Here is a 25,244-nt window from a genome sequence, read left to right as displayed (position 1 = left end):
ACGGCCCACATTGGAGAATCGAGTCCGGGTTGACCAGAAATCTAACTGTGACCTCCTGGTTCATAGGTCAATGCTCAGCCACTGAGCCACGCCAGCCAGGCGAAATTAAACTCTTAATTGGACAGACAGGTTCCAAACATCCTATTAATATAAAAAAAATAGCCACACCCTGTGTACTGGCACTTTACCTGTGTACTGGCACATGGAATATGCAGACGATCACAGATAAAATTGGCAACTGTATTATCTACCTGGCATGAAAGGTACTTGCCTCGGAAGAGGGAAACCTTTGACCCTATTTCCTGAGTCACTCATCTGACGCCTCTCCTGCCTCATGGAAAGGTCAGGGGTTGTGGAGTCAGGCAGACATAGGTTAAACCCTGTCTGCCCCGCTCACTGGCTGTGCGAACTTTAGCCTCAGTTTCCTCATCTATAAATTAGGGACAATACCTATTTTGTGGATTATTGAAAGGATTGTGAGAAATTAAATGCCTATTGCAATCCCTGGCACACACTGGGTCGTTCAGGAAGGTTCTTCCATATCTCCCTTATTTTGCTAGTGCATGTTTGTGAAGCTCATCTCTTTGCAACCCTCTCTCCCTGTGCCAACCTTTCAGTCCTTCAGTAAAGTTCTGCTGTGCACCTACTACTTACTAAGCTCTGTGTGATGTGGGAGAAGCAGAAATGTAAAGCTCCTATTACCTTATTTGAAGAAACTCTCTCTAGTGTTAATAATAATATGTTCCTATCTTAAATAATAAAACCTTAGTGTCTTTTCATATCCATAATGCAACAATTAGAGTGATAAGAGACTTAAGGAATCAGATCTATGGCTCTAAAAATCCTGCGGAAGATACTATTTACATGTTGGTGGGGGTGGGGAGATCTGAGAAGGCTCCCTGGAGGAAGTGATGCTCCATCTAGGCCTTTGCCTAGATTCAGAGAAGTACAGGTGAGGTGAGAAAGGGACGGGTGGGAGGGACAGTGAGCAGCTTGGTTTTCACAGGAGCATGTATCTGAGCCCTGAGAGCCTGAGTGGAAAATCATGTCATGAAAATACATTTGGTTACATTTCTTTCAACAGCTTCTCACCTCCCATACAAAAGCCAGTCTTGCTTCTTCTCTCCTTTTTTCTTTAATGAAGTTGGACAAATTTTTACATTTATTTTCTAAATTACATAATTAGTGAGTGTTCCATTGACAAATTTAGAAAATTCAATCAAAGAAAAAGAAAATATTCTTATTCCTTAAAGATAACTATTATTAATATTCTGGTGAATTCCTTTCTAGAATATCATTTAAGAGTGTGTGTGTGTGTGTGTGTGTGTGTGTCATACTGAACATGATAGTCACAAACCAGGATCATAGTGTCATGTTGTAGTTTACTTTTTATCATGTGGCTAACATGTTGCAGACATGTTTTCAATGTCCATAAACATGGAGCTCTATTTTATCTTTAACAACTATACAGTATTCTCCTGAACGTAGTTACCATCATTTATTTAATCCATTCATTCCTGAAGAACTCATTATGTACCTTTATGTTTTAAAGATTGTTCTAATTATTATAAATATTTGGTCAGACAGAACATTGAAAAATATCAAAATGTAGAGGTTTTCTATTTTAACTTTTTTATAAAGAATAATTTTGAATTAATATAAATTATTTAGACTCGTGGTTGGCAAACTGTGGCTCTTTGGCCCCTTGAGTGTGGCTCTTCCACAAAATACCACCGCCAGGGAGAGTCTATTTTGAAGAAGTGGCGTTAGAAGAAGTTTAAGTTTAAAAAATTTGGAGCTCAAAAGAAATTTCAATCGTTGTACTGTTGATATTTGGCTCTGTTGACTAATGAGTTTGCCGACCACTGAATTCTAGACTATCCAGGACCTGGTCAACAAACTGACTCGACTCCACATCCAGGCATCCAGGAAATTCAGAACTCAATAGCGATGCCTGTCTGATCATGGGCAGGACCCGTGCTAATTTTCCCTGGTAGCTGATCTCAGCCTCCTTTCTTATAAAGAAAAATCCAGATACTATGGTATTGACCACCCAAAAATTACATTATGTAGAACTTACGTTGTCTTAGGATACATGTATTTTTTTTTTTAATTCAAAAAGCAAGAGAATTCTATAAGACAAAGAGAAACATGTACAACTGCTCCAAAATAGTTTGGTCTGACATTCTCACACTAACTTGATTTTGGAAACATGTGTTTTAGATACATGCAAAGAGGGCAATGGACAAGGGTTAACTTTCTAGATCGCATATTTCTTTAATGCTTCCAGTTTTATTCAACGGACATCGGGTACTGTGTTATCAGAACGAAATTAACTTTCTTTTAAGACATGAAAAGTTGAAAGAAAAGGAAAATCACTCCTATTTCTACCACCGTTAACATTTTGGTGGATATCCCTCCAGCTCGCCACTCCCCAGCGCCTGCTTTTTCTATACATCCCCAGTAAACTATTTTTACACAGCTAGATCATAGTATAAATATCATCTTACATCCTGCTTATTTTCATCATAATGCAAGCATTTTCCATTTATAAACTCTTCATAAACATTTTTTATGGGTGCATAATACTCCACTGAGCAGCTATGACATCATTTATGTAATGCTTCCCCTACGTGTGGACATTTAGGTTGTTTCAAGTTTGTCTCTCTTCTACCTCGAGTTTCGATCTACATGCATAAATCCGGCTCTGCACTTTAGATTATTTCCTTATGAGAGATTCCCAGAAGTGGAATGACTAGCTCGAAGGCAATGAACATTTTTCAGGCCTGTGGTACATATTGCCAAATTGCTTTCCCAAAAGGGTTGTACCATTTCACACTCCCACTAACAGTGTTGCTCATTCCGCTTTTAATAGCACCATGTGACTTAACCGGCCAATAGCAAGGCTTAAGTGAGCTATCCTACATCTAACCAGGGAATTATACAGCCCGTGAACTTGGTTATGAGGCCTGCATAACAACATGGAAAAACAGTTAATGCTGCGATGTCAAGCAGAAAAAGCAAAAACCAGAATCGAATGTAATTGCGTTGCATTAAAAAATAATAATAATAAGTCTGCATAATGATGAGGGCTGGAAAAAAACCAACAGGAAATATTGACATGTAAGGATGAGTGTGGCAGGGTGATGACTTCAAGATTTATCACCGCCCCTCCGGATTTAATTATTTTCATTCCCTGTATTAAGTTCACCTTATGTTGCTATAGCACCATTTAATATTTCAAAAACTTTAAATACAGGCAAAATATTCAGGATACAAAACTGCACAGTACAGGACTTCCCAAAAGCTGGTCCTGCAGAATTCTGGCATTTCCAAGGCCATCCCAAGCATTTTCGCGGCTGAAGGATCATGGTGGTCTTTTCTGAATTCCCAGAATTAATTAAGTCAATGAATGGAATTTTCTCAAATGCAAATTCTCCCATGATTTTTTTGCCTCAAACCTCTGGCAACTGCCACCACTCCTCTGCTAGCAGATGACAAGAATGAGGACTTCACAAATAGTAACAGAAACCGCTGAAACAGCTGGTCACAGTCTAAGGATCCTGCCCCTCTGGTCGTATTATTCTCCCCAGCATGGAAGAGAGTCTTTTTCTGCTAGCAAAACCATTCCAAGCCTGTGCTGGAGTGAATATCAATAGGTTAGGATGGCCGGCCTCCATGGCTCAGTGGTTGAGCTTCGACCTATGAACCAGGAGGTCACGATTCAATTCCCGGTCAGGGCACATGCCCAGGTTGTGGGCTCAATACCCAGTGTGGGACATGCAGGAGGCAGCCAATCAATGATTCTCTCTCATCGTTGATGTTCCTATCTTTCTCCCCCTCTCCCTTCCTCTCCAAAATCAATTAAAAAAAATTATTTTAAATAGATTAGGATGATCCCCCAAGAGCAAGGATGTCAGTTGCCTGGAACTCGCCATCTTCAGAGACTTGAGCGAAGCTGGATTCTGACCCCGCATGGAGGACGCCATAACCCAGGGCCGATGGGCTCTGAGTCCCAAAGCTCACTGCAGAAGCAACAGCCTCGTGGAGCCACCAGCTCCCCGCTCCCCAGCACCTGCTTTGATGTTTTCCTGCCTCCAGTCTCGCCCCTCGTCAGCCCACACTGGTTTTAAACACAGTCACTTAACATCTTCCGACTTCGAGTGGGACCCAGGGACCAGCAGCACAGGCAGCGCCCTTGTTAGAAATGCAGAATGCCAGGCCCCGCCCCAGACCCGCGGAGTCCGAATCTGCATTTCCACAAGATGCCCCGGCGATTCGCATAGTGTGTTTGAGAAGCACCGGGCTAAACCGCAAGTGTCATTCTTCTGTCCAGACACTTTCCGTGGCTCCCTGTGGCCTGAAGGACACCATCCAAATGCAGCCATTTCATCCCAGGCTACCTACCCAGCCTCTTCTCAGCTAACCCCCAGGTAGTCCACATTCTCAAGCCCAACAAAGCACAACTTGGTATGCACCGCTCCCTCTGCAAGAATGCTTTTCCATAAAAGGTGAAATCCCTCTCAACCTTCAAAACCCAGCCCCAGGAAGCTTTCTGGGACTTCTCCCAACACACACACACACACACACACACACACACACACACACACACGCCCTCACTGCTCCTTCCTCTGATTCCATAGCCCTCGGACGTTAACTAGTCTATATGCACACGTGCATGTGTACACCTGACTAGGTAGCAGTTTCCTGGTGCCTCAGAAGATATTTCATCCATATTTGCTAAATGAAAATGAGTGAACAAATGAATAGTGTTGCTTCTGGCTCTGTCACATAATCAGTGATGCGCTTTTCCTCTTTGAAAAGTGGACATAGTGAAAACCAAATAAGTTTTGTGCGAGGAAAAGTGTAAACCATAGAGATCTGGGGGGTTGGTTTCATCCCCACATTACTGAGGGGATCTGCCATGGGGCCAGGACCTGAGGGACATTGATACGTACAGATTCCAAGGAATCCTGCAGAGATTCCGGAGGAATTCTGCATTTTAACAAGCTTTTCAGATGGTTTCAGTATGAAGACCTTGCCTGTGAGACTCACCTGCACACTTCAGGACCCAGGGTCTGGTGGGAAATTCAAGGACACCCTCATTTTCAAGGTTGTGCAAGTGCAGGGTGGGAGTCTGGGAGAGAGGGCCTCCTTAAAATCTGTGCCCGCAGGGGTTTCTCTTGCCACACCCTTGTGCTAGTCTGACCTTGACCACCCCAGCAAATCAGCCCCGGCCCACTGTGCCCGCTCATCCACACCCAGTCCCTGCCTTGCGTCCCGCCATGCCAGCCTCATGAAAACCCAGCCGAGCCTGCCACGTGGGGAGCTGGGGGCCCTTGGCCACAGGCAGGCCCAGGTGAGTTAAGGACAAGGTGTGCTCACAGCCTAGGCATTCCAGGCCCAACCACTGCAGCCCCATTAACGGCCTGTTTTCCCTTAAGTGGGGAAAAGGCAGACTGATTCCAACCTCACGCCCCACAAAGTCTGACCACCTCAGGGCACCACGGTCCTTTGAAGAACCTAAGGCCTGGCACCCAAGCGAGGAACACTTCCTGGGTTTTCAGACCCCGCATGCCAGCCTCGGGACTCCTGGTGGTCCAACATCCATCAGATGTGTGGGGGCTGCCTCCAGGCTGCCTGCATAAGGGCAGGTGAAGGCCCACTCTGCAGGCTGCTCACCCCCCTCCTCCTCCCCAGAGGGCACGAAGCTTGCTCCCCAGCCTTCTTCTTCTTTTTTTTTTTTTTTAATATATATTTATTGATTTCAGAGAGGAAGGAAGAAAGAGAGAGAGAGAGAGAAACATCCATGATGAGAGAGAATCATGAATCGGCTGCCTCCTGCAAGTCCCCCACTGGGGATCGAGCCCACAACCCGGCCGGGCATGTGCCCTTGACCAGAATCGAACCTAGGACCTTTCAGTTCGCAGGCTGACGCTCTATCCACTGAGCCAAACCGGCTAGGGCCCCAGCCTTCTTTTTTATGCTGTGTGCGTATTGTGTGTGTCAGCTCAGTAGAAGACATATATATATTAACACCATTATAACCCTGCAAGATAGGTACTAAGTCCTTACCTAATGTCCTCAATAAGTTCTGTGACTGTAGGCAAAACGACTTATCAGGAAACCCATTTTACTGTAGGCTAATAGATATAAACAAGGTTAAGTTCCTACAGCATCTCATCAACGTTATAGTGAAAAGACGTGGTTAGAGGAATTGCTGTACTGTTATCAGCAGTGGTACAGGTGGACAGACTGAGGCTCAGAAAGGAGAGGGAATTTGTTCAAAGTCATAGATCACGCCCATGGCAGAGCTGGGATTTAAACCCAAAAGCCCTCCCTGCTTCCCATTTCATCCCCCTGCTTTCCCTTTCCAAGCCCCTTCCTCTATTGTCCTGGGGCAGTGGTCGGCAAACTGCGGCTCGCGAGCCACATGCAGCTCTTTGGCCTCTTGAGTGTGGCTCTTCCACAAAATACCGCGGCCTGGGAGAGTCTATTTTGAAGAAGTGGCGTTAGAAGAAGTTTAAGTTTTAAAAATTTGGCTCTCAAAAGAAATTTCAATTGTTGTACTGTTGATATTTGGCTCTGTTGACTAATGAGTTTGCCGACCTCTGGCCTGGGGCACCTGGAGACAACAGGAATCTGTGGCCTGGGGCTGGGGCAGTTTCCCCTGAGGATAGTTCTTGGAATCTGAATCGGAATTCTTTTGAGGTTGTGGGTTTGCTCTTGGGCTCGCACTAGTGCTCTGGGGACCTATTTGGCAGTCTCTGGACATCTCAAAATAATGTGTTTACATGCATATAATAAAGTGCATGTGATTGCAAAAAAATCAACGTGTAATCCCCAATTATCAGAATATTAAAAAACAAATTTGTGGTATAATCACATAGGCTTCTTTATTAATGCATTAAATAATACGATCTAATGCTGAGTCTAATTTCCAAGCAGTGCTGAGCATCATAATATTTGAGAAATTTGCATTGACTATCATTTGATATGAAAATAGCAATGGCAGTGCGGGACAGTGCAGAATTTGACCTACTGACATTGCCTTAAGGCTTCTTCATTCACATATCAAAGCTCATGTGATTGCCCAGAAAAAGGGTAGTATGGCCCTCTTCTCAAAAAGGTGGAAAACAAAGCTTCTCATTCAAGGTCGCAATTGGTGAAAGAAGGAACCAATAAATCCACACACCTTTCCTGCCCTTCCCAGTACCCCAGGTACCTTATCAACCCAGAGATAGGAGAGATAAGTGTGTCTGGATTGGGGGAAAGAGAATGTATGTAAGTGCTGCCTTGTGATGCATTCCAACTCTCTCACAACTTTGCAGAGGTTGCCGGAGTTACTGAAGCAATCCGACATCATGTGTACACCAATAAATACCAACTTCTAAAAACAAACCCAACTGTGATGAATCACAAAACAACCCAAGACATGGCAACAGAAGACAAGAATCCTCCAACTCAGCAGGCTGGCCGGCGTGGGTGCTGGGGATCAGACAGGTGAGCGTGAGAGCAGATGGTGGAATAGTTCAGATTGCAAAGAAAGGGGTTTGGAATGTCTCTGACTCATGGAACATGGGGAGCCATTGAAGGTTTTGTAGGAGAGGAGGAACCTCTTGAGCATGTGCTTCAAGGTCACAAAGCTCAGCTTAGAACAACCAACACTTCTTGGGTTTGCTCCTGACAAGTCCTGTGCTGAGATTGGGGAGCAGTAAGGGAGAGAAAGAAGACAGAATTCCTATCTCCACAGAGCAAACAATCCCTACTGTGTCACCCATATCATGACAGAAAGGGGTCTGAGGAAGGCTTATTGGGGAAGATGAGGCCCAAGGGAAAGGCTGGATGATAAACAGGAGTGAGTCAGATATAGGGTGAGGGGGCAGGACAGTTATAACAATGGGAACAGCTTTGGAGGGGAGAGATAACAAAGGTGGGAAGGGTAGACATGCAGGACTCCTCACATGTGGGCCCCAGAGATACTCTACATACTTCTTCACTTGGCTCTGTGTCCCAGGAGGCTGACCTTTATGGACTACATCCCTGATAGCCTTGACCCTGGCTTCTGGTTGGGTTCAGCCTATGGGAGGCACTAGCAGGAGAAGGAAGGAGACAGGGAGAGAGGTTGGCATATTGATCCCTTGTCTCCTTCCCTTGGACCCTTCAGGTCTGGGGGGATAGACAAGATGCCCACTGCTACTAGTCTCAAAGTACTGCCCTAATGTTTTTTGGTGTCCCCAAACCCCACCCACCCTTTATAAAAGTTACTTTATTAAACACTCCCAACTGTACTATCGGTGTCCTGCAAAGACCATGACTGATATAGTAGGCATGATGGAGATTTTCCATTATCTAGATACAACATGACAATAGCATAAACTAAGGAAGGAGCTAGAATGCCACTCTCTACAGTTAGCAAGGTCCTTTCTCAGGTATAGACTTGGTCACAACTCACAGGCATCAGGCAACTCAGAGCTACCACTTCAATCTCAGAGAGACCCAACAGTGCATGCAGACTTAGCCAAGAGGTGCAGCTGGTCCGTGAGAGAGCTGGGCCAGGCCTAGAGCCTGATTTTTTTAATTGCTGATTCAGTCCCTTTCTACCAATGTAACTCAAAGTAGGCCAGGGATAGAGAAAGAAATTCAGAGGCCTTACATTTACACACACACATACACTCAACGGGAATTAGTGATTCATTCAACAAACATTTACTTGAACTCTGACTAGATTTTCAGACTTATGTTAGAAACTTCCAGATAAAAGTGATTAGATACGGGGAGGAGAATGAGTCAGAGCAGAAGGGGTGGCTGGCCCTGTAAGGTGGTGGACAAAGAGCAATGGCACTGGCTCCCAGGCTACGTCTATAAGTTCTGACTCTGAGACTGTCTACTGACTCAACATGGCAAACCTGGAAGGGCAACTGCTTCTGGGTTTAGTCAAAAGAGTCCATTTCAAATGCAAAATCCCTTCAGCAGCTCCAGAAATCAGAGCATGACACCAAGACCCTTCATCACCTGGGTCTTGCTTATCTCTCCAGCTTGACTGCTGGAGGTTCTGTGCCTCCCATCTCCCTGCTACCCTGGCACTGTTCCCCATCAGCTACACTTCCTCTCTTACCTACAAGACCTTGCACTAGCTGTTCCCTATGCCGGAAAGGCTCGTCTCCACTCCTCGCTGCACTTTCTTCACCTGGAAAATGCTTACTCAACCTTCAAGACTCGACTTAGGCTAGTTACTGTATCCTCAGCAGTAACTAGCAATAACAATCACTGAGAAAGCCTCCAAATTTTTGGAATTAACACTTCAATTGATTAATAACAATAATAAAATAACTAGGCAGTGCCCTCAGCAGTCCCGGACCTCTCTCCTGCTTCAACAGTGTTTGGCCAGAATAGACCCAGGGACGCCCCTTCCTCCAGCCTCCGGCCACTCTCCTGTGTCTTATCCAGTCACCACCTTCACAACCACCTCCGGGACCAGCCAACACACCGGGGTTTTTTCTACCTTAACTCCTTGTTGCCGAACAACCATGAGCTCCCAAATTCGTCAGAATTATTCCACCGAGGTGGAGGCTGTGGTCAACCACCTGGCCAACCAGCATCTGCGGGCCTCGCACACCTACCTCTCTCTGGGCTTCTATTTCAACCATGAGATGTGGCTCTCGAGGGCATGGGCTGCTGCTTCTGTGAGTTGGCGGAGAAGAAGCTGAGGGCGCTGAGCATCTCTTAAAGTTGCAAAACAAGCGAGGTGGCCGCATTCTCTTCCAGGACGTGCTGAAGCCTCCCCAGATGAGTGGCCAAAACTCAGGATGCCATGCAAGCCACCCTGGCCTTGGAGAGGAGCCTGAACCAGGCCCTTTTGAAGCTACAGGTCCTGTGTTCTACCCGCGCAGACCCTCATCTCTGTGACTTCCTGGAGAACCACTTCCTGGGTGAGCAGTTGAAACTCATCAAGAAGATGGGCGACCACCTGACTCACCTCCACAGGCTGGCCGGCCCCCAGGCTGGGCTGGGCGAGTATCTCTTCCAAGGCTCACCCTCTAGCACGACTAGGAGCCTTTGGAGCCCAGAGGCTTTGAGGGGCCCCTCTGCATTCCCCTGGTGTCTGGCTTTTACCTGAGCCTCTCCCCGAAACTACTAGCCATTCTTTAACCACCCTGAAGCCCTCTCCCATGCATGAGACCAAATGACACAATAAAGCTTTTTGCAGGGGGAAAAAATTATATGGTGAGTAAATTCTATCTCCATGGGATAATAGCAGAAATATTAAATAATCCTTTTGGAGACTAGGAACTTGAACTAGATTGAAGAGTAAGTGAAGGATGGTTGGATGGATGCATGGATGAAAAAACTGATGGATGCGTAGATTGATGGATGGATGGATGGATGGATGGATGGATGGATGGACGGACTAAGGATGGGTCAGTGAGATTAGGTGAATGGGTGGGTGAGTGGCTTCATGAATGGGTAGTTGGATGGATGGAGTGACTTGCATGAACTTGATAAAAGGAATTTGGGAACCCAGTCCCAAGGCAGTAAGAGAGCAGAAATCTAATTGGTGAGAATGGGATTGTGAGGCTTGCTATTACAACATCAGGAATCTCACTAGCATATGTGAGATACGCTTGTGGACGAGTAACCATTAGCACAAAGCCCTCAGTAAGTCCCAGCCTGCGGTTCCAGGTGAATCCCTGAGGACGATGCCAGCCTTGAATGCATGCTGTCTGGCTGACTGACAGGGCCTCACTGGACAGAGGCCCACTGAGGTTAGCTCAAGACATAAAAATGGGGCCAACCAAAATGTCTCTGTGACTCCAGTGACAACAATGAAGAAATAGATGGGAGAAGAGGGAGAGAAGCAGGAACTGCTGCTCAACAAGGTAGAATCCCTCTCCCAGTGTCAGAGCTTCAACGTGCAATTTCTGCGCACACAACAGGCCCTAAACCAGCTGCCTCCTCCTCACCCCACAGCACGCTCCCCCCAGGTTGCACTGCTCCTTCCTAGGAAACCCGAGCTTGGCACTAGTCCCCTGGTCAAGGTCCTCCCCACGTCCCTCCCACAAAGAGGGTGCTCAATGTCTTGTCAAATCCCAGCCTTCCAGAGCTTCCAGAGCTGGAGAAAACTCTCTGATGACCTGACCCATGCTGCTTAGCCCAGAAAAAGCCCCGCTGGCCCATTATTATTAGGGTGTGGCTGGACTTCCTTTGGAGCCAAAGATAAAGCATCGACAAGAGTCTGCTTTGATTGATGGCCTGTGCTGAAAGGGGATTTTTTTTTAAGTACAAGACTTACTTTTTTTTTCAAAGTTAAAGGGAGAGAGAATTCAGAGCTAGCACAGGACAGCAATGAGGTTACCAGACCAAGCCCTTTCACCTTGGCCCCCACAAGGTCATTCTAAGGAGGCGCTCTCCTTTAGCTGCACAATAGAATCACCTGGAGTTTGTAAAGCTCCCCATGCCTTGGTTACCTAAGGAATTTGGGCACGGAGTGGGTCTGTGGGACTGTGAAGCTTGCTATTAAAACATCAGTGGGCCCTAGTTAATCCCAACGTCACCCCAGGTAAGGACAGGACTAGGGTATGGTCCCCGTCTTGCCAAGGCTTGGGAACCTCCAGAGAAGTGCGATCAGTTAGCCGCAGGTCTCACCGCCTGTGGAGGTGAATTTCAAAACCAGGTCCTCCATCGATTCTCAGGCCCATTACTCGCCGTGTTCTTCCTGCTGCAGCTCACGCGGCCACATGAGAAAAACAGTTCCTAACACACACTGATCTCTGACTATGAGAGCACTTTATCTCTGCTAAGCACTTTATATGTAACTCATTTCATCTCCCACGTAAGGCTCAGATATTTACTGCAATTATCTCCTTTACAGATAAAGAAACCAAGCCACAGAGAGTTCAGGCCTTCACCTGACGTCACAGAGCAGGTGGACCTGCCATTTCCAGGATGTCCTCTAGCCAGCAGTACATGTCCGTGTTCCCCAGGACTTTGTCCCAGGCCCTCTTCTCTTATTGGCACTCCCTGAGGTCCCATGGCCAACCTCTCGCTAATAATTCCCACATCCTTGTCTTCAGCTCATATTTCTCTCCTGTGCTCTAATCCTTTACATCTACCCACCATTTGGATGGGTCCTACGAGTGCCATGTTCAAAAATAAATGTATCCGTGTTCTCCCTATGCCAGTCTCTCAAAGAGCTGGACCACCAACCACCTCTTTGGTTAAGCCAGAAATAACTGCCAACTTCGAATCTATCAGTTCCTTCACCCCCCTGACTAATTGGTAGCTTGTCCCAGTTCCCTCCTTCTTCTCAATCACTGCCCCTATCATGCCTTCATCACGTTACCACACATGGGAGTGGTGTCCCATCGGCCTCTCTGCCTTGGGTATGTCCTCACCTGCTCTCTGCCATGACTGATCACTATACAACACAACTCCTGTAATCGTCTCTGGCTTCCAGAGAGACAATTAGCCAAACCTCTCGTCTGGCTTCCACGGCATGCTAACCCTTCCTGGATACAAAGAACTTAAGTTGGCCAGCGTCTGAATATAAGAGGATGATACCTGTCTTGGAAAGAGGTGCCTGGTGTGCATGGAGATTTTATTGACTTCATGTCTGCACTGGAGTTCTGAGGACCACCTTCTCTATGGAAGCAGCAGCACCCACCAAACCCACACATTTTGAAGATGGAGCTCCCAGCCTCATTGCTAACCACCCCTGGTCCCTCTGCTCACACCAGATGGACTCTTCCTTGTTCCCTATTTGCATCGAACCCTTTCCTGGAGCAGCACTTTGGCGCATGCTGTTCCTCTGGCTCAGAATGTCCTTCCTCTCATCCCTTCCTGGGACTCTTACTCGTGCTTCAAGATTCTGCCCTCACTGGTTTAGCTCAGTGGATAGAGCATCAGCCTGTGGACGGAAATGTCCCGGGTTCAATTCCAGTCAAGGGCACATACCTCGGTTGCGGGCTCGATACCCAGGGGGGGCGTGCAGGAGGCAGCCAATCAATGATTCTCTCTCATCATTGATCTGTCTCTCTCTCTCTCTCTCTCTCTCTCCTCTCTGAAATCAATAAAAATATATTTATAAAAAAAAAAAAAAAGATTCAGCCTGAGTTCCTTCCTTTGGGATGTCTTGTCCAGTACATGTAAGCAGATGGCATTCTCCTTCTGGGATCCAACAACACTCGCTACCACCCTGCACCATGGCACACTTATTCATTTACCTCCCGCATCTCCCACTAGACTGACTTACCATTGCATCCGTGCCCACAACCCCTCCTAGCCTGGCACAGAGTAGATGGGAGGTGCTCAGTAATGCTTGCTGAATGAATATTTATGGATAAAGGCAAAATTATTTCACTAGCGAAAGCCAATGTTGATCAACTAGACAGTTCTCGGAACTTTTTACCCTAATCTTTTAAAATATTGTCCAAGTTTCCCTAACTAACTCAATTCTTCCTGGAGCGTGGCAAGTTCATGAAAGCCCTATTGGAATCTGTAAAATGTGGGCTGGAGCATGACACACACGTCCACATGTTATATGTAACTCTTCAGGTTGCTGATCTCCAGGTGCACATTCTCGAGGCTTCTGGGAGACCATGTGCCTTCAGCTTCAACTTGATATAGATAGATAGATAGATAGATAGATAGATAGATAGATAGATAGATAGATAGATAGATAGATATATATAGATAATTATATATATTAATTATTATATAAATATATTTTTTTAAATATATTTTATTGATTTTTTACAGAGAGGAAGAGAGAGGGATAGACAGTTAGAAACATCGATGAGAGAGAAACATCGATCAGCTGCCTCTTGCACACCCCCTACTGGGGATGTGCCCGCAACCAAGGTACATGCCCCTGACCGGAATCAAACCTGAGACCCTTGAGTCCGCAGGCCGACGCTCCATCCACTGAGCCAAACCGGTTTCGGCTATAATATATTATTATATATATATTATTGATTTCAGAGAGGAAGGGGAGGGAGAGAGAGAGGAGAGAGAGAGAGAGAAACATCAATGATGAGAATCATTGATCGGCTGCCTCCTACTGGGGATTGAGCTCACAACCCCGGCAAGTGCTCTTGACTGGAATTGAACCTGGAACCCTTCAGTCCACAGACCGATGCTCTATCCACTGAGCCAAACTGGCTAGGGCTCAACTTGATATTTTTAAGAGTTGCCCCTTATTATCAAAGCCACTGTAATGATACATTACACACAATGAGCCATAAAAATAATCACAATAAAGAACAAATGAAGCCCTAGCTGGTTTGGCTCAGTGGATAGAGCGTTGGCCTACAGACTGAAGGGTCCCAGGTTTGATTCCGGTCAAGGGCACATGCCCAAGTTGCAGGCTCGATCCCCCATGGGGGGGTGTGGGAGACAGCCAATCAATGATTCTCTCTCATCATTGATGTTTCTATCTCTCTCTCCCTCTCTTTTCCTCTCTGAAATCAATAAAAATATATTTTTTTAAAAAAACAGCAAATATTGACTACACTTTCTTATAAAAAAAAAAAAAAAAATGAAAGTCTTAGATTTTCTAGTTGCTATCAAGTACCATTAAAGTCATACAGTGGAGAAGGTAAAAGTTTCTTCAATCAACAGATTAGTTGGTGGCCTATTTTTTGGTTTTTAGTGTTTTTATTCTACCATGTTTTTGCCTATTTCAACAACATTAAGATATGTAATCTATAACTGGATCAACAGTTTTCTGCTTGCCCGCCCTTGCAAAATGCCTGGTTGAAACAATTGATACTTGAGAGGAAACAATCTTAGACAATGCAAACACTTTATTTCCCTGGAGTCTCTTCAAGCAGTTCCTACATCACACACAGCACCAGAAAGCCTCCCGACATGACTGGGATGCTTTCCTTCCTCATCTAAATGCATCAACACCTGTCACTTCTTGGTGCAGGAGACAGCCACACAAAAAACACTCCTATTGCTATGGTTACAGTTTTATTTGGGGGGGGTACTTTTCATTTCAATGGTCCTTAAAGTTTTATGTCATAACCTCTCAGAGTCTGCCACTGAAGGAAAAAGAAAGTGACTCTTGATGAGTTGGTTCATTTTTATTTATTGTTCCATATGACCTTTAACTCATCCTTTTCCATTTCCCCTTGACTACTAGGAAGCTCAGTTCTCAAATTTGCGCATTATTGCAATAAATAGTCTTATATTAATGGCTCAACTAATGTCCCCATTACGTTATTATGTTTTATGGCTCTTGATCTGTCTTCCTTAGGTTTTATTTAGGCCGCCTCAAATCTTGTTTGGAAAAAAAAAAAGCTGAGCATAATAATGTAGTGAGAGGTAAAAGAAGATACCAGTACCCAACACTTTTCTTAAATGTAATCACATTTGCCTTCCAAAGTTAATAGAGGAATCAAAATTAATTGCCTATTTACAGCCCCTGAAACTTGACAAAGGGCTCTGAGAGCAGAATAAGTGCTTTACTCATGTTTGAAGTGTGACCTCCTACAAATACTCTTTCATCCAAAACTTCACAGAGCTTAGCACAGTGCCTGACATACTAGTACAGTAGGAACTCCATACATATTTATTGAATAAATGAAGGCATGAACAAACATCAGCCTTCAAGGTCATCAAAGAAACCTCAGTTCATAGAAATTCTGAAACAATAAAATGCTTATAAAATATGCTGATGAGTAGCTCCTGTGTATTGCAGGCTTACCGGCATTGTGCAAAACAGCATATTAGTAATGGATAAAGCCTGTATTATTATACCCATCTCACTGGTTAAGAAGCTGAGGCTCAGAGCAGCTAAGCATAGCTGGGAAACGTTGGAATTTGGACTGGGTCTGTCTGATGCTACAGTTCATGTTCTTCATCACCATGCTGTCCTCCTTTAAACATGTTTGAATATTTGATACTACCTTTGTAACTTGGTCATGCCTTCAGGACATGAGACTTGGAAAGTAAATGTAAGTGTGACTTTTATTTTTCACCTTGCTGATTCCTTAGACAGCTTCCTCCATCTGGAACTGAAAAAACAGGAGGAGGGGGAATAATACAGAAGGGAGGATATATATGTGTATGATTTATGATCACTTAAAATATATATGTCTACATGAATATACATGTTGTATAGAGCACGGAAGTCCTCATGCAATCATGAATCCCTCCTCCCTGCAAGTGTACCAATCACATCTGTCTGTTATATGACTGGACTCTAAAAGCCTGGAAGGTTAGGTTCTCAGCCTTCCAGATGAGAGACCCCAGCCCACGGGGATCAAATGATACAACCGGCACCCTGGTTCCAGAGCGCATGCGCCACTCACTCCTCTCCCTGCACAGCCGGGACCTCCATACACCCTCAGCCCATGCCATCGGAACGAATGAGATGGCGTTTTAGCCGTGAGAAGGAAATATTTGTGCATATTCCAAGCGCGTAATTACACACATGCTTTGGGTACAAGTAGAGGGTTCGGGTTTACCAAGGTCGGGCATACTTCAGAACGGAGGTGACCCAAAAGCAGCGGGGCCTTGCACGCGGGCGGACGAGGGCTGAGCGCTGAGCTCCAGAGGATACGCGGAAGGAAAGGCCACACCTAAACAGCCACTGTGTTTGGATTCCAGCCATGGGACTGCTTTTTGTCTCTGCAATAGTAACCTTTCAGCTAACATTTCCAGTCAACTGCAACAGTGTTCTCACGGCGAGCACAGCCGCGCCCGCTCTCCCCTCCTCTGCTCTCATTCATATTTCGGACCTGAAGCAATTGCATTTGGGAGCCGCACTTCTGTCCTTCCCAGGCCCCTGGTCTGTTTCAAAAACACCTCCAAGCCCTCCTGTCCCCACGCCTCTCAGTCACCTCCCCAGGACGGGACAGCCTGAACAGTGACAGGGAACAGAAAGGACTCAGCCTCACACCTCAGGAGGACTCTGTAGGATTTAGGCCATTCAAGGCCCTGGCCCTGTAGATTTTCTCACAAGTTCTCCAAACCCCATGCTGTTCCATGCCCTTAGGCTGTTCCCTCTGCCCTCACAGCCTTTCTTTCCTCTTCAGCCGGCAGTTTGCCCTCTCAAAAGTCAGCTCAGCCCGGCCTGCCGCTGTCGCTCAGTGGTTGAACGTCAACCCATGAACCAGGAAGTCACCGTTCAATTCCCCTTCAGGACACATGCCTGGGTTGCCCACTGGAGCCCCAGTAGGGGGCATGCGGGAGGCAGCCGATCAATATTGATATTTCTGACTCTCTCTTCCTCTCCTTTCCTCTCTGAAATCAATAAAAACATACTTTTTTTTTAAAAGTCAGCTCAGCAAACATGGGATTCCTTCCCAAAACTAGAACACCCCAGCACCATAGCTTGTCTTCCCCAGGCCCTCCAGCATGATTCGCCTGAAACCACTGCTTCCCCGGCCCCCCACCCCCTACCCCGAGCTAGGCATTTTTCAGGTCTGAGATTTACACCTGAGATTTATATCTTATTGTTTTCATATCCAAAAGGCCTAGCAGAGTCCTCACACAGGTGGGCAACATCAGAAGTTTGCAGTGAGTGAATGCGGTACACGCCTCAATTCCTGCAAGATTAGACCGATCTGAAGCCTCTACTCGTGAGAACTTATGTCTGTAATGGGCACCTTCATTTGCACAGGTCTTCAAATTCTATTTCCTCTCCTGGTCCTCAGAGCAGCCCGGAGATCTGGGTGTCACGATGGTTCTCAGATGAGGAACTAAGGCTCAGAGAGCAACGATGGCCCAGAGTCACACCGTGAGATGTGGTGGGGCTGGGATCCTGGCCTTCGGTCCTTCCCTCACCCTCACTGCTGGCCCTGGAGGGGCGTTCGCAAGTCCACGGCTGTATGTGTGACTTTTCACACGTGGCCATGCACCTCACAAGTCCGGTCTAGATAACATGTATGACTTACTAGAACAGCCAGGCCCTGCAGCTGCCATGTCTAACTTGCTGTCACCAACAGGCTCTCCTCCGGGACTGTGTTCTTCTCGTTTCATAAACTGGGACCATCTGGGCATCTGGTCTCCTTCCACTCCTGGGGAAGAGAGAGCACAGATTGCCCAGCTGCAGAAGAGAGACCCAACTTCAGGAAAATGCCTCCCCAACACCTCCAGGCATGCCCCCCCCCCCCCCAACTCAAATCTCACGCTGCCACCCAAGGGAAGTGGCTCACTCACGGGCCCCACGTGTTCCTGGAATTGTCTGTGCTGCCATTAAAATGCTAATGTAACGCACCAGGAACTTTGGTATCAAGAGGAGCCGCAGGCAATGACTAAGCAAAGGAAGAAGAGCTGGCCCCAGAGGAACTCATTTATAGCCAATGGGTTTGCTTAAAGAAGGACCCACCAGCTCCCACTTCCATGATCGGAGTTCTTGGAAATGGGATCCTTCCGGGCTCCCCACCGTCTGGCACTGGGACTGCGTGTCCGCACCCCGCTTCCCTTTCCTCTCAAAACCTGTGTGCAGCTGTGAGGCCCCGGCCTGGGAGCCGAGGTTGGGCCCTGGGCCCTCGGTCAGTTGCCGCCGCAGGGGTGGGGGAGATAAAGGCACAGGGCTGGCAAGGCCCCGTGCTGGGTGACTCGCGGGGAAAGAATGATGTCTAGATTTCATAATGGCCGTTTCTAATATCACTTTCATTTTTACACTGGAGACAGGATTTGGTGACTGTTACTCGTGGTTGCATCATTGAAGGCAGGGAGACATGTGTCCTTTATAAGCCCTGCCTGGCCCTCCCAGCTGTCCTGGGGGCTGTGGGAGGGGGTCGGGCTGCATCTGAAACATCATCTGAGCAGCCTTTGCCTTGAGCCCTGGTGAGGATGCCCCCCACCCCCCTATTTCTCTCAACAGCCCATCCAAATGTCCATCCCCTCCTCACACTAGCAGCTGGGCCCGCCCCACACTGGCTCGCTGGGCCTATGCAGAGAAGCTTCTGGCCTCTCCTCCTCCCCCTGAGCCTGCCACCTCCCCACCCGTCTCTAGGGCAGCACACGGTCAAGGGTCCTCTTTCTCTCTGCAGTATCTTTAGTCCATTCTTTTCCACCAGCGCTTCCCTTCCACACGCAAAGGTGCTCGCATCTCTCACACTGCAAAATAAATGTGTAAATGTAGACGTCTTTCATTGCAACCCCCCCCCTCACCCCCCTCCAGCTATTACCTTCGCTCTCACTGCAGCTGGCTCAACTCTCTTCCTCTCCCGTCCTGCACAGCCCACAAGCTGGCCCCACGCCCATTCTGCTACTGAAACAGTTCTTACCAAGGTCACCGGGATCTTGTGTTGGCCGAACGCAATTGTTAGTCAGAATACCCACCCCCTCGTTGCTCACAGCCATTGCTCACTTCATCATCGTGTCTAACACTTCTCCCCCAACCCCCACGTGCTCTGGAGGTCCCTGGCCTCAGCAGAGGTCCTCTTTACAGACAGACCTGCTGGAGAAGCATGGAGGGGCCCAGACACAGGGACTGAACGCGTGGCAGGTCTGCGCTCATGTGTCCTGGAGCATCGGTCTCCCCGGACCCTGAGAGAAAAAGGCTCCATGTTCCGTGCTGAGGCCCCATCGGCCTCTGCAGTTCCCGTTTTCCCGGATTCCAGAAATGACCTGGTTGCCTTTCAGGAAACACAATCCTTCTTTAGATATGTTAACGTTCTGGATACCCTGGCTCTGCTCAGCTGCTCTATCTCCGTTGGATTTGCATATCTCTGGTCCCATCCCTGCTTTGTTAGGTGACAGTTTACCCCTTAGAGGACGACCTGCAGCGAAGACAGTGACACCCTGGGTCACTGTGTCCACAGTCAGAGTTCCTGCCCTGAATCCACGGAGGTCATCCCCCTGGAGTCAGTGATCTTTCCATCCACGAACTCCCTAACTGCTCCTGCCTCACCCCTATCCAAGTCCCTCGCCCCATTCTCGGAGGCCCAGCCTGCAGGCCCCTCAGCCCCATCGTGTGTTCAGATAGACGGAATGTGTCTCCCCCTGGGCCCCCTCCCCGGACTTTACACTTAACCCTACTCCAGTATTGATTGTCCTTGACGTTCTATTAAGGCCATTTGGGGCTTATTGTCCTATTTATTTTCATTTTAAAGGAGAGTGTTAAAAAGCAATCTTTAACGGCCTGATACCTACACAAACACTGGGGAGCCATTATGTCAATAACTTGGTCAATATTTCACTCGCTGGCTTCCAGCTGCCATGGGGAGAGATCCTACCATTTGCCAGATGCTCAGAGGCTGCCTGGAGAACAGATCTATAAGGTGCATTATCCTGGGAGGGAGGAGAGGAGGGCGGCAGTAAAGAAACCATTTCAAGGCTGCTAGACGTTTCATACCTATTTTTTAGAAAATAAAAAGAGAAAGGCATCCTGTGGTAGAAAAAGCATGGACAAGGCTTGGATTCATCTGGGACAAATTAGACTCTAGTCCTGACAGTACCACTTACTAGCTCTGTGTACTCTCTGGGTCTCAGCTTCCTCATCTATACAATGGGCACAAGCAACAGCAAGTCTGCCTGTCTGCCTGTGAGCCCTAAACTACTGGGGAGCACAGTTGTTTTTGCCGGTAGCATTGATGTTTTGTGCTGACAAGGAAAACTGGAACGGCGAATCTAGTACCTTTGCCTTGACCCAACTGGGTCACTTTGGGCACGAGATGCCTGCATTACTTCCCAGGACTCCTTGGGAGACAGTGATACACGAAATGGCAAATCAAGATAAAAGGCGAGAGTCTGGGGCAAGCGTTGAAGCAACTCAAGGGCCCAACACAGAACCCTTTATGCAGGAGCAAATGGAGAACACCGAGCCCCACCTCGTCGCCATGGTGACAGGCAGCGCAGGAAAGTCCACTGACAAGGCAAAGCGAACTTCAGCATCTGCCCGCAACACCAGCCACCGCCATCCCCTACCCACTTTCGTCTTCCTGGTCCAGCAGCAGAAGACTCCTGCGGCCTCGATGACCTTGGGCTGGTCACTCGGTTCCCTGTCCTCTCTCCTCAGAGCCCTTGCCACAGGGTTAGTGTCTGAGTATCAAGTGAGATCAGGTATTTGAAAGACGCTGATAAACATTTAGGCGTTTATTTACCAAACTATATGCATGCTGATGATCAGCATTATTTACAGTCCGTGTGCAAGATAAGGATAAAGGAAACCCAACCACAGTCCCTTTCTCAGCCCAACTAGGCAGAAGCCATGTTCTTTTTGAAAAGAACCTGGTTTGGTGAAGTTTCCTTAAAGTTGACGGAGCAGCAGGGGGTCGGGGGGTGTCAAAACGAGGATCCAGAGCACAGTGGCTTTGGGATTTGGATCCTGGCTGTGTCACTGCTGGTGACAATCTACACAGTCTTCGGCAATGTATGTAAATCTCTCAGAGCCTCCTGGTTTTGTCCTCTGTAAAGTGAGAATAATAACAGCACTTACCTCACAGGGTTGTTATGCTGATTATTTGAGACCGTGCACCTGAAAAGAATTCCCACAATGCCGGGCTGTGTTAGTTCCAGTGAGTCGGTGGGCTGGAGAAAGGAAGACAGAGGGGGCGGAAAGTACTCGCTGTAAACGATATTTCGCTCCACACCAGGAGTCATTTTCACCTAATGAGAGGTATAAAAAGTGTGCCTATTGGCAAGAGCTGGTCCATCATAGGAAACCTGAGAAGCGTCTCGCTAGTTACGGTAGAGATGGCGAAGTGATTGCTTTTCCTTTGTCTCTTGTCATAATGTTGCTTGCACCACAGATGCGGGATGCAGTTTTGTGATATATGTGTGTGTATATATATATATATATATATATATATATATATATATATATATATATATATATAAATAAATATATATATATAAATTAAAAAATAAATTATATATATATATATATATATATATATATAATTTATTTTTTAATTTAAATGCCTTGGGGAGTAGAAGCCCCTGGCTTTGAGAACGCCCTCAAGACCCGAAGTGGTAGGCAGGTGCAGACAGCCATCTGCAGCTTGCCCAGAGAGAAAGGCAGAAAGGGGTCAAAGAGATGCATCCTCATTGCATTGAAAATCAAACCTATGCTCCTTCCTGGGGGCCTTCCTTGGCTGTAGAAGTTACTCGTGATAGGATTCCACGCTCCCTCTCTCTCCCCGTTGCCTCTCCTCTGGCCTCACGCAATGACCTTCATTTTGACTCACACTCTACCTCCACCCCTACCCCACCCCCACCCCCCACCCCCGGCTCCTGTCACCTGGGCCAGATACTAACAGTATGTCATTCAGATCTCTGACCCACGTTATCTCCTTCCAGAGACCAGCCCCATTCCTTCTTTCATTATCTTTTCTTTTCTTCATAACACTTACCCACTAGCTAACATTATCCCATGTTTACATACTTATTGTTTACATGTTTGTTAGGTGCCTTTCTCTAGAATATAAACATCAGCAGATCAAGGACCTTATCTGTCTCCCTTGGCCACTGGGTCTCCAGCCATGCGACTCTAACAAGGCCCTCAGTAAGTATTTAATAAAGAAACGAATGAATGCCTGCCAATTGCTACTGTTGAGGGGATGAGTAAGGGGCAGATCAGCAGTGCCTACCTCCCAGCTGGCAGACAGGCATTTTTGCCAAAGAGCAGACGGCCGCCAAGGCCAAGGTGTAGGTAGCAATGGGCACACGAGGCTCCTGCTGTCACAGAAACCTGTGAACTTGGCCTCAGCAAGACCAGCCAGGTGTATCTTTAGGCAGAAACCTGCCGGTCAGACACGGCCACTGAGAACTGATATGTGGGCTTTGGCGCAGCCATGAATAGAAGGCCAAAAGTCCATGTCCTTTCCTGAAATAATAATAAAAAAAAAGTATCTCCAGGAAAACAAATTCTTGGGAAACAGCACAGCTTGCTTTGATTCGCCTCCCATTGGCTGGGCCAGGACCTGTAGCAGGATGAGCAGATTCATGGGGTAGACATGACTGAGAATGGAAATAACTAGCAAAGCAGAATAAGGACACTCAGTTACCCAGGAGCACAGAGAACGGGTTCAGAAGCTCCTTCTACAAGGAAGGCCCAGCGCCCAGGTCCCGGTTCCATTGAGGTGAAGGTGCACCCGGCAGAGAAATCCACAACAAACCGCCCCGCTGTGCCAGCACCCTGGGCTGTGGAGGGTTGATGCGCTGCTGCTGGCTGCCTGCAGGAAGGGACAAGATCCTGAACCCCGGGGTTCCTCGAGAACAGCTAGTCTGACCAGGAAGGAGGTGAGGCATCTGCTCACACTCAGCAGGGGCAGGTGGGGCTCTGAAATGTCCCGTCCAGCCTGTCCGCAGTGATGCTGCTTACACGCTGGGATGCTCCTCCATGCCGAGGTGTGAGGAGATAGCCAGAGCTCTGGGGCCCATGCATGTGGCTTCAGCCACGTGCCATCTAACACTTTTCTTAAGTGCCTCTCTTTCCAACTCTCTGAGCCTCCGTTTCCTAATTTGCAATCTGAGGGACTGGGTGAGAGTCATGTTTTTCAAACGGCAAGATTTGACCCATTCGTAGGTAATAAAATCAATAAAGGATTGCAACCAACGTTCTCTAAAAGTAGAATAGAGGCCCTGGCAGGGTAGCTTGGTTGGGTTAGAGCCGTGGTCGGCAAACTGCGGCTCGCGAGCCACATGCTGCTCTTTGGCCGCTTGAGTGTGGCTCTTCCACAAAATACCACAGCCTGGGCGAGTCTATTTTGAAGAAGTGGCGTTAGAAGAAGTTTAAGTTTAAAAAATTTGGCTCTCAAAAGAAATTTCAATCGTTGTACTGTTGATATTTGGCTCTGTTGACTAATGAGTTTGCCGACCACTGGGTTAGAGCATCGTCCCAATGCACCAAGGTAGTGGGTTCCATCCCTGGTCAGAGCACATACAAGAATCCACCAATAAATGCGTAAATAAATGGAACAACAAATCAATGTTCCTCTCTCTCTCTCTTCCTCACTCTCCCTCCTTCTCTCCCACTAAAATCAATCAATAAAAACTTTTTAAAAAGTAAAATAGAAGAATTTAGAATATAAAATATCTGGATGCATTGTAGTCAATAGATAGGCACTGTCTTGTGAAACTTACTTCATCTATAAATACATAGGTACTGAAATCAGTGCAAAATGTATTGCTCACTGTGGGTTACTTTTTTTTTTTTTTAGTTGTGTTTTTTTTTTTTAATTCAAAACATACTATGTTGAGTTTTCAAGGCTAGTAGCAGAGACAGACCAATCAATATGTCCATACCACTCCTTGACTAATTGTCACATTCCCAGTGTTTGCCTGAGGACTTGTGATCATGTGTGTGTACACACACACACACACACACACACACACACACAGAATCTATCCGAAGAGAATGCACCCAGACACCTGCACCGCGGCCCCTCCTCCCCAAACGACATGGCTTTCCTGACGTGACATGTCCGTCTGCTTTGCTTGTTTTCTGATCTTCGTGTGAGTGGATTCAGAGCAGGAACTCTAACTGTGGACACAGTGACCCAGAAAAAGGAAATGCTCGGTGCTGCGTTTATTGTCCAACATGACCTCAGCCAGAAAGCATTGCGAAAATAATAACATTATGATGATTGGCTGAGGGCCTGTTGTGGACCAGACACTGCGGCTGAGTTCATTCTCACCGAGGGCATGCGATTCAAGGTGTGCGTTGTTGTTATCCCATTTTCCAGGAAGGAAACTGAGGCCCGGAGAAGCTGGGATGCGGCGGCCCAGGGTCACGGCCGCTGTGAACGGCTCAGCAAGGGTGGCATCGTCAGCCATCCGCCTCCAGAGTCCTTTCCGTGACACGCTTTTTCCACGGGCTCAGATACTTTACAGCAAAGTAGCTGTGAAATAGCAGTTCGCTCCAGCTGTGGCGGAACCAGCCCGCGTGGTACAAGGGACCAAGTCCCCCCCTGCCTGGCTTGCACCCACTCTCGGGCGGAATCGAGCTGGTTTACATTTCTAAGGAAGCAATCAAACTACCCTTCCCGAGGCCAGCGGGTTCCAGAAGGCCTGAATTAAGCTGCGAGGTCTAATTTGGGGACATTCTTACTACACAAAATTTCTTCCAGAACATTTGGTCCTTTGGGATTTCCCCAACTTGCCAACCATTAGACAGAAAATTCCATCTCCCTCTCCCCGGTTGCTTCATCGTATCCAACGTTTCCCCTGGACCTTACCTAGGAGTATAGTTTCTTCTTGGGCTACTTGGGCAAACCCTCGCTGTCCAGAGAAATGCATGGGGTTTTTGTTTGTTTGTTTAACCAATATAACTACAGGTCACA

At 47.1% G+C, this 25,244-nt stretch overlaps 1 long non-coding RNA gene across 2 annotated transcripts in view; it reads right to left on the bottom strand.

The window, feature by feature from the left end:
- The window catches only part of LOC114231674 (uncharacterized), a 94,301-nt gene that overhangs the window by 38,375 nt on the left and 30,682 nt on the right, over positions 1–25,244 (bottom strand). Inside the window, exons 2-4 of one of the 2 annotated variants that reach the window (XR_003617651.2) lie at positions 21,398–21,489; positions 17,904–18,026; positions 15,960–16,019 (exon numbers count right to left, since the gene is read on the bottom strand). This is a non-coding gene — a long non-coding RNA (uncharacterized LOC114231674). Of the gene's footprint in view, positions 1–15,959; positions 16,020–17,903; positions 18,027–21,397; positions 21,490–25,244 lie in introns of those variants that run through there. The other variant, XR_008558309.1, reaches the window with a different exon arrangement.

The sequence above is a fragment of the Eptesicus fuscus genome, chromosome 15, assembly GCF_027574615.1.
Source record: "Eptesicus fuscus isolate TK198812 chromosome 15, DD_ASM_mEF_20220401, whole genome shotgun sequence".
In the NCBI taxonomy this organism is placed as follows: Eukaryota; Metazoa; Chordata; class Mammalia; order Chiroptera; family Vespertilionidae; genus Eptesicus; species Eptesicus fuscus.
This window is presented reverse-complemented; position numbering and strand designations above follow the sequence as displayed.